This window comes from Arachis hypogaea, chromosome 11 (genome assembly GCF_003086295.3).
Source record: "Arachis hypogaea cultivar Tifrunner chromosome 11, arahy.Tifrunner.gnm2.J5K5, whole genome shotgun sequence".
Classification (NCBI taxonomy): Eukaryota; Viridiplantae; Streptophyta; class Magnoliopsida; order Fabales; family Fabaceae; genus Arachis; species Arachis hypogaea.
The window spans coordinates 113,727,232-113,736,838 of NC_092046.1; the positions used below are offsets into that span (position 1 = coordinate 113,727,232).

At 42.9% G+C, this 9,607-nt stretch overlaps 1 long non-coding RNA gene across 1 annotated transcript; it reads right to left on the reverse strand.

Annotated features, from left to right (window-relative positions):
• Window positions 1-822: 822 nt before the first annotated feature.
• Window positions 823-3,347, reverse strand: LOC140175965 (uncharacterized). The gene is made up of 3 exons (XR_011867081.1): window positions 3,293-3,347; window positions 3,048-3,205; window positions 823-1,104 (listed from the first exon to the last, which is right to left on the reverse strand). It is a non-coding gene; the product is annotated as an uncharacterized lncRNA (long non-coding RNA).
• Between the last annotated feature and the right edge of the window lie 6,260 nt (window positions 3,348-9,607).

Here is a 9,607-nt window from a genome sequence, read left to right on the forward strand (position 1 = left end):
CTTCGTACAGTACCCATTCGAAGGTAACTTTATCAAACTGCCTGAAGCAATGCTCCCACTTTCCATAATAGTTTATTAATGTCTAATAAGTGCAGATGATCAAAGAATTTCAATTAAGAAGAAGAAAAAGAAAAAGAAGAAAAGGAACTCAATCTGAACATTGAGAATAAATTAGGGTTTTATAATGGGAAAGGGACCAAATTGGGTCCAATTACAATCTTTCCAAGTCATCTAGCTATTGGAAACCTCCAGGGTGGCAAAGGAGTGCCACATCAACACTTCGTCAGCTGAGTCAGCACCGGAATCGATCCAGAGACCACTATGGTGTCCGGAGCTGAGTCTGGAAGACTACTATGTTGAAATTGGAACCTTAGGGACCAAATTGAGTAATCCGCTGAATCTCAGGGACTATTATAGGGATTTACTCCTTCAAATAGTGTGAGTCCAAGTTAGAATAGAGTAGTAAGTCTGTAATAGAAACTTATCACACACACAATTCTATTTTTCTCCGAGACTCTTGAGTGAAAAGTATTTTCTGGTTTACTGCATCATTCTGCATAATTGGTTTCTCTTTGTAACACCCTACCATACAGAGACTTATGCTTAAGTCATAATTCAGAGATGGCAAGGTATTACGACCTCTAAAACAAAAATTTAGTACGTATAGTAGTATGAATGATTGATTATAACTAGGAGCCTTGTAAAAAAAAGGGGTAAACAAAAACCGCAACTCGAAAGCGCAACACTCCGATCACTAACACAACGAGCAAAGGATAAGCTAACGCAAGATCATATGTATACAAAGAGTGCCAAAAACAGGAATATCAAGACTCAAAATCCGGTTGCGAAGATACCGGTCCGAGCATAGTAATATATACATATGATAAAATAAGGAAAACCCCAAGGAAAACCCAAAGGGACACAAATACCGAAAACCTAATCTCCAAAATCCCCTCTAGAAGGAGTCATCACAGTTTGTATTATTTAATGGAGATAAAAGTATCTAAACAAGATATATAAATCAAGATAGAGTCCCGAGAACAAGAATCTTCGCTAATCCAGAAGTCCCCAGCATGCCTCAACGAGAAGCCTCGCGTCCTGCATCTGAAAACCACAAAATCCGCATGGGTGAGAACCAGAGGTCCCCAGTACGGTAACAGCTTCCACATATATAATACATAATAATAGAGGAAAGCCGAAGGCAATCCTAGAACTTCCTCCAGATAATATCAAAGCTTATAAACAAGCTAAACCGTAAGTGGCAACTGACTAAAGATTCTTCAGTCTAACTAATACTTCCCTTTCCAATTCCTTCAGACCTCCCAACCACCAGCAGGAGTATAATATAGCAAACACAGTTATATCAGACAAGAGATTTACAAATAGGAACAGATAAGGCATTTAGGCAATTAGCAAGTAATATGCAGTCAAATAGGCAATCTCAAACAATTCATGTAATATGCTTATGATGCATGCCTGTCCCTAGTGGCTGATGATATCATCTGTCGGTTATAGAGCCAACCCGACAAGTCCTGGTAGCTAGCCATTGGACTGTCCCTCTGTCGTGCATCCCCAACTCGAGTTATACTCATCATAAACTTGATCATAATCATGATCCATATCCATCACCCTCACTGGTGAATATTTATCCATCACCATCACTGGTGAATATTTATGGGGGCGAGCTCATCCGGGCCTTTCACAGTGCCCGGCCACACTTACGACATAGGGTCAAAAGAGCTTCGAGTCTCAACCTGGAGCACATGGTGGCTAGCCATTGCTACTACCCAGGGAAACCCTCATCTCCAATGGTAGAAGTGCAAACCTTCACAATTCAATCAACATCATATATGCATTTATACTTGGCCATAAACATGGCTCCGCCGTAACACGGCAATAATCTAGCCATCCGGCTCACGGTTAAATCCATAACCAGCCAATTCATTAACAATTACGGCCCTTCGGCCCATGGCACAACAAGCACTTCCACCGCCATTCTCCGCATCTCACATAATCATCTTTGATCATCAATGATCATTCATTTTTCCCTTGCTTCACTCGCAAGTTACCACATTCACTAGCCCTTTTTCTCATGCTAGGCATATCATAATGATTTAAGACATAAGTGGTGAGATCGGAGGCTTAGAAGTATGAAATTTGGCTTTTAAAACTCAAAAATCAACTTTGGGATGAAAACAGGTCCACGCGTACGCGCACGCGTGGATGGCGCTTTCTCGAAGAACGGCGCGTACGCACCAAGTGCGCCTACGCGCGAGGGGTCATTCTGCTAAAAATTTTCTAAGTTAAAAGCTGCAGAATTTACAGATTCAAACCCCAATCTTCCGACGGACATAACTTCCTCATTTTAAATCGTTTTTCACCCGTTCTTCGAACGGCATGGACATCCCGGATCCAATTTCATTTCTAAACAGATTTGGCACAAATCAGAGATCCGTAGTCCAAGTTATGTCCCGTCAAAGTATGCCCAAAAACCATGTTTTCATACAAAACCACAAGGTGCCATTTTCAAAACAAGCCACTTTCAACTCTTTTCAAAATCAATCAAACATGCCAATTTCAACCCTTCTCTTTGAAATCATTCAAAATGTACCAAAATCAACAACAAGCCATCCTCAACTCACACATTGACACTTTACCAAGGTTTCCAAAACCACATCCAACCATTTTAACACTTCTCAATCAAATGGCTAAAGGACAAACACAATATCATGTCATACATCCTTCCTCATCCCAATTTCCAATAATACCATTTCCAATTAACCATCATTATACATAATCAATATCATACTCACCATCAACATGGTACCACCCATCAATTCAACCTCAATCATCCATCAAGCATATATCACAACATGCATTTCTCATATTTCACACAATCAAGGCATCAATATTCATAATCACATATATGAACACATCATATATTTCAACCATTCAACAACACCAACAATTCAATGCCTATCTTAGGGCCTCTAGCCTAAGTATTTCCTACCACATTACATATTAGATACGGGAAACCAAAACCATACCTTAGCCGATTCCCCAAGCTCAACCGGAGCACTTCCAAACCACTTGTCCACAAGCTCTCAAGGTATCAACACCTCCAAGAACAGATTTTATCACACAAAACCCTCTTCCAAGCTTTCCAAAATCACCAATCAAGCTCCAATATTCACATATACACAACCTAAGCCACAATCATCATACCCATACACAACATCTCAATACCCAAACATCATAGAACAACAAATTATACTAGGGTTGAGAATCTTACCACACCCAAGGTCCAAGGAGACAAGATTAACCTTCTCCTTCAAGAGAGTTGGGTCCTATAACATCAAAGAACCCAAAATCTCAACATTTTTGCTCATGAAACTCGAAATCAAGGGCTGGAATTTCGAACAGTAAAATGTGGATTACCTCAAGATTGATTGTATGGGTTTTGTAGATCTCTCCGCGGTGAACGCGTGGCCGCAAACGGAGCGGCAATCGGAGCTCTAGATCAAAAGTTATGGTGGTTTGAAGATCAAGTGAGAGAAGGAAGTTGAGAGAGTGTTCTTCCCCCTTCCATCTCAATTTTCAGCGTGTTTTGGTGTTGTGTGAGGAGAGAGAGTGCTGAAAACTAGGGTTTTGGTTTAGTTATGTTGGGCCAAGGGCCCACTTTGGGTCCGGTTGGTCCGGTTTGGCCCATTCGGTCCAATCTTGGTCCGATTTCTATAAAATTGGTACCGAAATTCTCGTCTCAATTTCCTCTATCACATTTAGCTATAAAAATAACATTTTTGGCTTTCTAGAATAAATTCTCATTTATGGGTTAATTAACCATTAATTAACCGGGTCTTACATTCTACCCACCTAATTGGGAATTTTGCCCACAAAATTCAAATTCAATTACCTGAGAATAAGTGCGGATAATCCGTTCGTATCTCCGACTCAAGTTCCCAAGTGTGTTCTTCAACACCGCCTCGACTCCAAGCCACTTTGACTAATGAAACCTCTTTTCCACGCAATCGTTTGATACTAGTATCGTCAATTCTAACTGGAGCCACTGGAAGCGTCAAATCTTCTCTTAACTGAACTGATTCAGGTTCTAACACATGGCTAGCATCAGGAGTGTACTTCCGAAGCTGTGACACGTGAAACACATCGTGCAGGTTCGAAAGATGAAGTGGTAGAGCCATCCGATACGCCACCGGCCCAATCCTCTCCAGGATCTGAAATGGACCAATGTATCGAGGATTCAACTTCTTTGCTTTAATCGCTCTACCTACTCCTGTGGTCGGAGTAACCTTCAGGAAAACATGATCTCCTTCCTCAAATTCCAAGGGCTTCCGCCTCTGATCGGCGTAACTCTTTTGGCGACTCTGCGCCGTAAGCATCCTGTCTCGGATTTTCTTGACTTGTTCAGTGGTTTCAGCTATCATTTCTGGCCCCAACAAGCCTTTCTCTCCAGCTTCATACCAACATAGTGGAGATTGACATTTCCTCCCATACAATGCCTCATACGGAGCCATTCCGATGCTCGCATGGTAACTATTATTGTATGCAAACTCCACTAACGGCATATACCGATCCCAACTCGTCGGTTGGTCCAAAACACAAGCTCTCAACATATCCTCTAGTGTTTGGATCGTCCTCTCAGATTGACCATCTGTTTGAGGATGGTAAGCTGTACTCAAGCTTAATCGGGTTCCAAAAGCTTTCTGAAATGCACCCCAGAACCTCGAAGTGAAACGAGGATCTCTATCAGAGATTATAGTAGCAGGTACACCATGGAGTCTCACAATCTCCTTTATGTATAACCGAGCTAGCTCCTCAAGGGTGTAAGTCATCCGAATGGGCAAAAAGTGAGCTGACTTCGTCAGTCGGTCCACAATCACCCAGATAGCATCAAAACCAGTCCTAATCCTTGGCAATCCCGACACAAAGTCCATTGCAATACTTTCCCACTTCCATTGCGGAACCTCTAAAGGTTGCAACATCCCGGAAGGTCTTTGATGTTCAATCTTTACCTTTTGACAAGTTAAGCACTTTGAAACATATTTCGCCACATCATTCTTCATACCCGGCCACCAAAACATCACCTTTAAATCATGGTACATCTTAGTACTTCCCGGGTGAATGGAGAATCCACTTTTGTGTGCCTCCCTTAAGATATCTTGTCTCAAAGTACCAACATCCGGCACAATGATCCTACCCTTGAATCTCCATAACCCATCTTTTTCTTCCGACACTCTCCACTGTTTTCCTTGCTCGATAGCCGGTAACAACTTCCATAATGCTTCATCATTTTCATGAGCCTTTAGGAGTTTGGACTTAAAGTCACTTGAGATTTCTAATCGGCTCAAACACAAGTTTCCAGATACTTCTCGAGCACCAATTTTTAGACTCTCGAATCCCTTGAGCAACTTCTCCTCTTGAAGCATCATCCAAGACGCATATAACGACTTCCGACTTAACGCATCCGCCACTATATTCGCCTTTCCAGGATGGTAATTTAACTCAAAGTCATAGTCTTTCAACAATTCCATCTACCTCCTTTGCCTCATATTAAGCTCTTTCTGATCAAAGAGGTATTTCAAGCTCTTGTGATCGGAGAAGACTTGGAACTTAACCCCATAGAGATAATGCCTCCACACCTTCAAGGCAAACACAACCGCAGCGAGTTCCAAATCGTGCGTAGGATAACTAACTTCGTGAGGTCTCAACTGTCGTGAGGCATACGCCACCACATTATGATGCTGCATCAACACGCACCCTAGGCCCTTTAACGATGCATCACAGTACACCTCAAAAGGCTCGTTCGGCTCAGGTAACACTAACACAGGTGCAGTGGTCAACTTTTTCTTCAATGTCTGAAAGCTCTCCTCGCACCCAGGAGTCCAAACAAACGGAGTGTCTTTGCGAGTTAACTTTGTCAACGGCAAAGCTAATTGCGAAAAGCCTTTGATGAACCTTCGGTAATAGCCAGCTAAACCCAGAAAACTCCTTATCTCAGTTACTGTGGTTGGTTGCTTCCATTCCATTACAGCCTCCACCTTAGTTGGATCTACGGCTATTCCCCTCTTACTCACCACGTGACCCAAAAACTTTACCTCATCCTTCCAAAACTCACACTTAGACAATTTCGCATAGAGTTTCTTCTCCTTTAAAATTTGCAACACGGTCCGCAAGTGTTCCGCATGCTCTTCTTTGGTCTTGGAGTAAATTAGTATGTCGTCAATGAAGACAACAACGAATTTATCCAGAAACGGACGGAACACTCTATTCATGTAATCCATAAACACCGCAGGAGCGTTCGTCAACCCAAAAGACATTACAGTATACTCATAATGACCATAACGAGTCCTGAAAGCAGTCTTAGGGATATCCTCACCCCTCACCCTTATCTGGTGATAACCGGATCGCAAATCGATCTTGGAGAAAACCCCAGCTCCTTGTAATTGATCCATGAGATCATCAATCCTCGGCAATGGGTATTTATTCTTTATGGTGACCTTGTTCAGCTGCCTGTAATCCACACAGAGCCGCATACTTCCATCTTTCTTCTTTACCAGTAATACTGGAGCACCCCACGGGGAAACACTTGGTCGGATAAAGTTCTTACCCAACAATTCCTCTAACTGAGACTTTAGCTCGGCCATCTCTAACGGTGACATCCTATAAGGAGCACTTGAGATTGGTCCCGCCCCAGGCACCAACTCAATAGCAAACTCGACCTCTCGGTTAGGTGGAAATTCCTCAATATCATCGGGAAACACTTCCGGAAACTCACACACTACCGGAATCTGATCCAACTTTTGATCATCACCTGAAACACCAGCGGTTAACAACAGGATACCCTGACATTCGATTCCAGAACAGTTCACCATCATCGAATTCAAGTAATAATTATTCACCACGACCGGCCCTTCTGTATCTTCCGGCATAAAGTACACCGACTTTGTAGAACAATCAAGCAGGACATGGTTCTCAGATAACCAGTCCAATCCCAAGATAAGATCAAGACCGATCATCGGTAAGCAGATTAAATTATGGACAAAATCACGCTGCTTGAACCTGAACGAAACTTTCGGGCATCCTAGCCTAGTTACCATGGCTTCATGGGTAGCATTATGTACCTTTAGGTCATAACCTAAGGTTACGATCTTCAATCCTAACTCATGGGCTTTCTCAAATGCAATAAATGAATGCGATGCTCCCGAATCAAATAAAGCATTTAAAGTTTGACCAGCCATTTCACAGTTACCTCGAATGAGTGTCTCAGATCCTTCTGCACCCACAGCTGAGGTGGTGAACACCCGACCAGTCTGTTGTGCTTTCCCAGCACCTTGCTTTTGCTTCTCTGGACAACTTGCGGCTTTATGCCCCGCCTTTCCACAATTGTAGCACAAACCCCATCCGGCCTTGCATGGTACTCCCGGATGGTGACTCCCACACCTAGTACAAGCTTGATCATTCTGAGGCTGCTTCCCAAACCTTTTCCCTTGGGAGTAGTTGTTGTTGGGCCTCCTAAAAGAACCTCCCCTCTTAAAAGACAGACCTCTAGGTGCAAAGCTCTTCCCTCGGTTCTGTGGAAATGATCCTTTGTGACTTCCTTTCTCAGTGGCTGCCCTCTTCACACACTCTTCAGCAACCCTACACTTGTTCACCAATTCGGAGAAAGTCCTAATCTCCATTGGCCCCACCGAACCGAAAATATCACTCCGGAGTCCTCCCTCGTACTTAACACACTTCCATTCCTCATATTCCACCGGAGTCCCTTGACACATACGAGAGAATCTGAACAGCTCCTCAAACTTGTCAGTATACTCAGATACGAACATAGTACCCTGCTTCAGCTGCAACAATTCAAGCTCCTTGGCCGTCCTAGCAGAAGTCGGAAAGTACTTCTTATAGAACTCCTCTTGGAAGACATCCCAGGTGATATAATCATCACCGTGCTGCAGAAGACGACGGATACCTTGCCACCAATGCGACGCTTCACCTGTGAGCATATAGGTAGCGAACTCGACACGCTGTCCTTCAGGTACCACTTGTGCTTGCAGTGCTCGCTCTATAGCCTGAAACCATGTATCGGCCTCAGTCGGGCTAGTAGTTCCCTTGAACTTAGGTGGATTAACCTTCAAAAAGTTTGCCAGTGTCATCGGGCCCTGAACTCCACCTCCGTCATTACCATGGTTGTTCATCTGTTGACCAAGAGCCTCAGCAGTGGCTTGCATAGCAGCAGCCATATTCTCCAACGCAATCATAAAGTTCACCGGGTCATTAGAGTTAGTCTCCGGCGCACGAGCATTAGTACGACCTCTCCCACGGCCTCTACCGCGTCCACGAGGCGCCATCTGGTTCCTATACACACCAAACAATCGATATTAAGTTGATCAGTCTCAATATCGGAAGTTTAGTACTTTAAAGTCCCAAATGCATGCTCATGAACGTTTATGCCAACTATATCAAGTAGATATACTAACAGCACATAACACACATACAGAGAATGCACAGAAGCATAGTCAGTCCATTCCTCAGGCTCTACAGGAACGAACTGCTCTGATACCATAATGTAACACCCTACCATACAGAGACTTATGCTTAAGTCATAATTCAGAGATGGCAAGGTATTACGACCTCTAAAACAAAAATTTAGTACGTATAGTAGTATGAATGATTGATTATAACTAGGAGCCTTGTAAAAAAAAAGGGGTAAACAAAAACCGCAACTCGAAAGCGCAACACTCCGATCACTAACACAACGAGCAAAGGATAAGCTAACGCAAGATCATATGTATACAAAGAGTGCCAAAAACAGGAATATCAAGACTCAAAATCCGGTTGCGAAGATACCGGTCCGAGCATAGTAATATATACATATGATAAAATAAGGAAAACCCCAAGGAAAACCCAAAGGGACACAAATACCGAAAACCTAATCTCCAAAATCCCCTCTAGAAGGAGTCATCACAGTTTGTATTATTTAATGGAGATAAAAGTATCTAAACAAGATATATAAATCAAGATAGAGTCCCGAGAACAAGAATCTTCGCTAATCCAGAAGTCCCCAGCATGCCTCAACGAGAAGCCTCGCGTCCTGCATCTGAAAACCACAAAATCCGCATGGGTGAGAACCAGAGGTCCCCAGTACGGTAACAGCTTCCACATATATAATACATAATAATAGAGGAAAGCCGAAGGCAATCCTAGAACTTCCTCCAGATAATATCAAAGCTTATAAACAAGCTAAACCGTAAGTGGCAACTGACTAAAGATTCTTCAGTCTAACTAATACTTCCCTTTCCAATTCCTTCAGACCTCCCAACCACCAGCAGGAGTATAATATAGCAAACACAGTTATATCAGACAAGAGATTTACAAATAGGAACAGATAAGGCATTTAGGCAATTAGCAAGTAATATGCAGTCAAATAGGCAATCTCAAACAATTCATGTAATATGCTTATGATGCATGCCTGTCCCTAGTGGCTGATGATATCATCTGTCGGTTATAGAGCCAACCCGACAAGTCCTGGTAGCTAGCCATTGGACTGTCCCTCTGTCGTGCATCCCCAACTCGAGTTATACTCATCATAAACTTG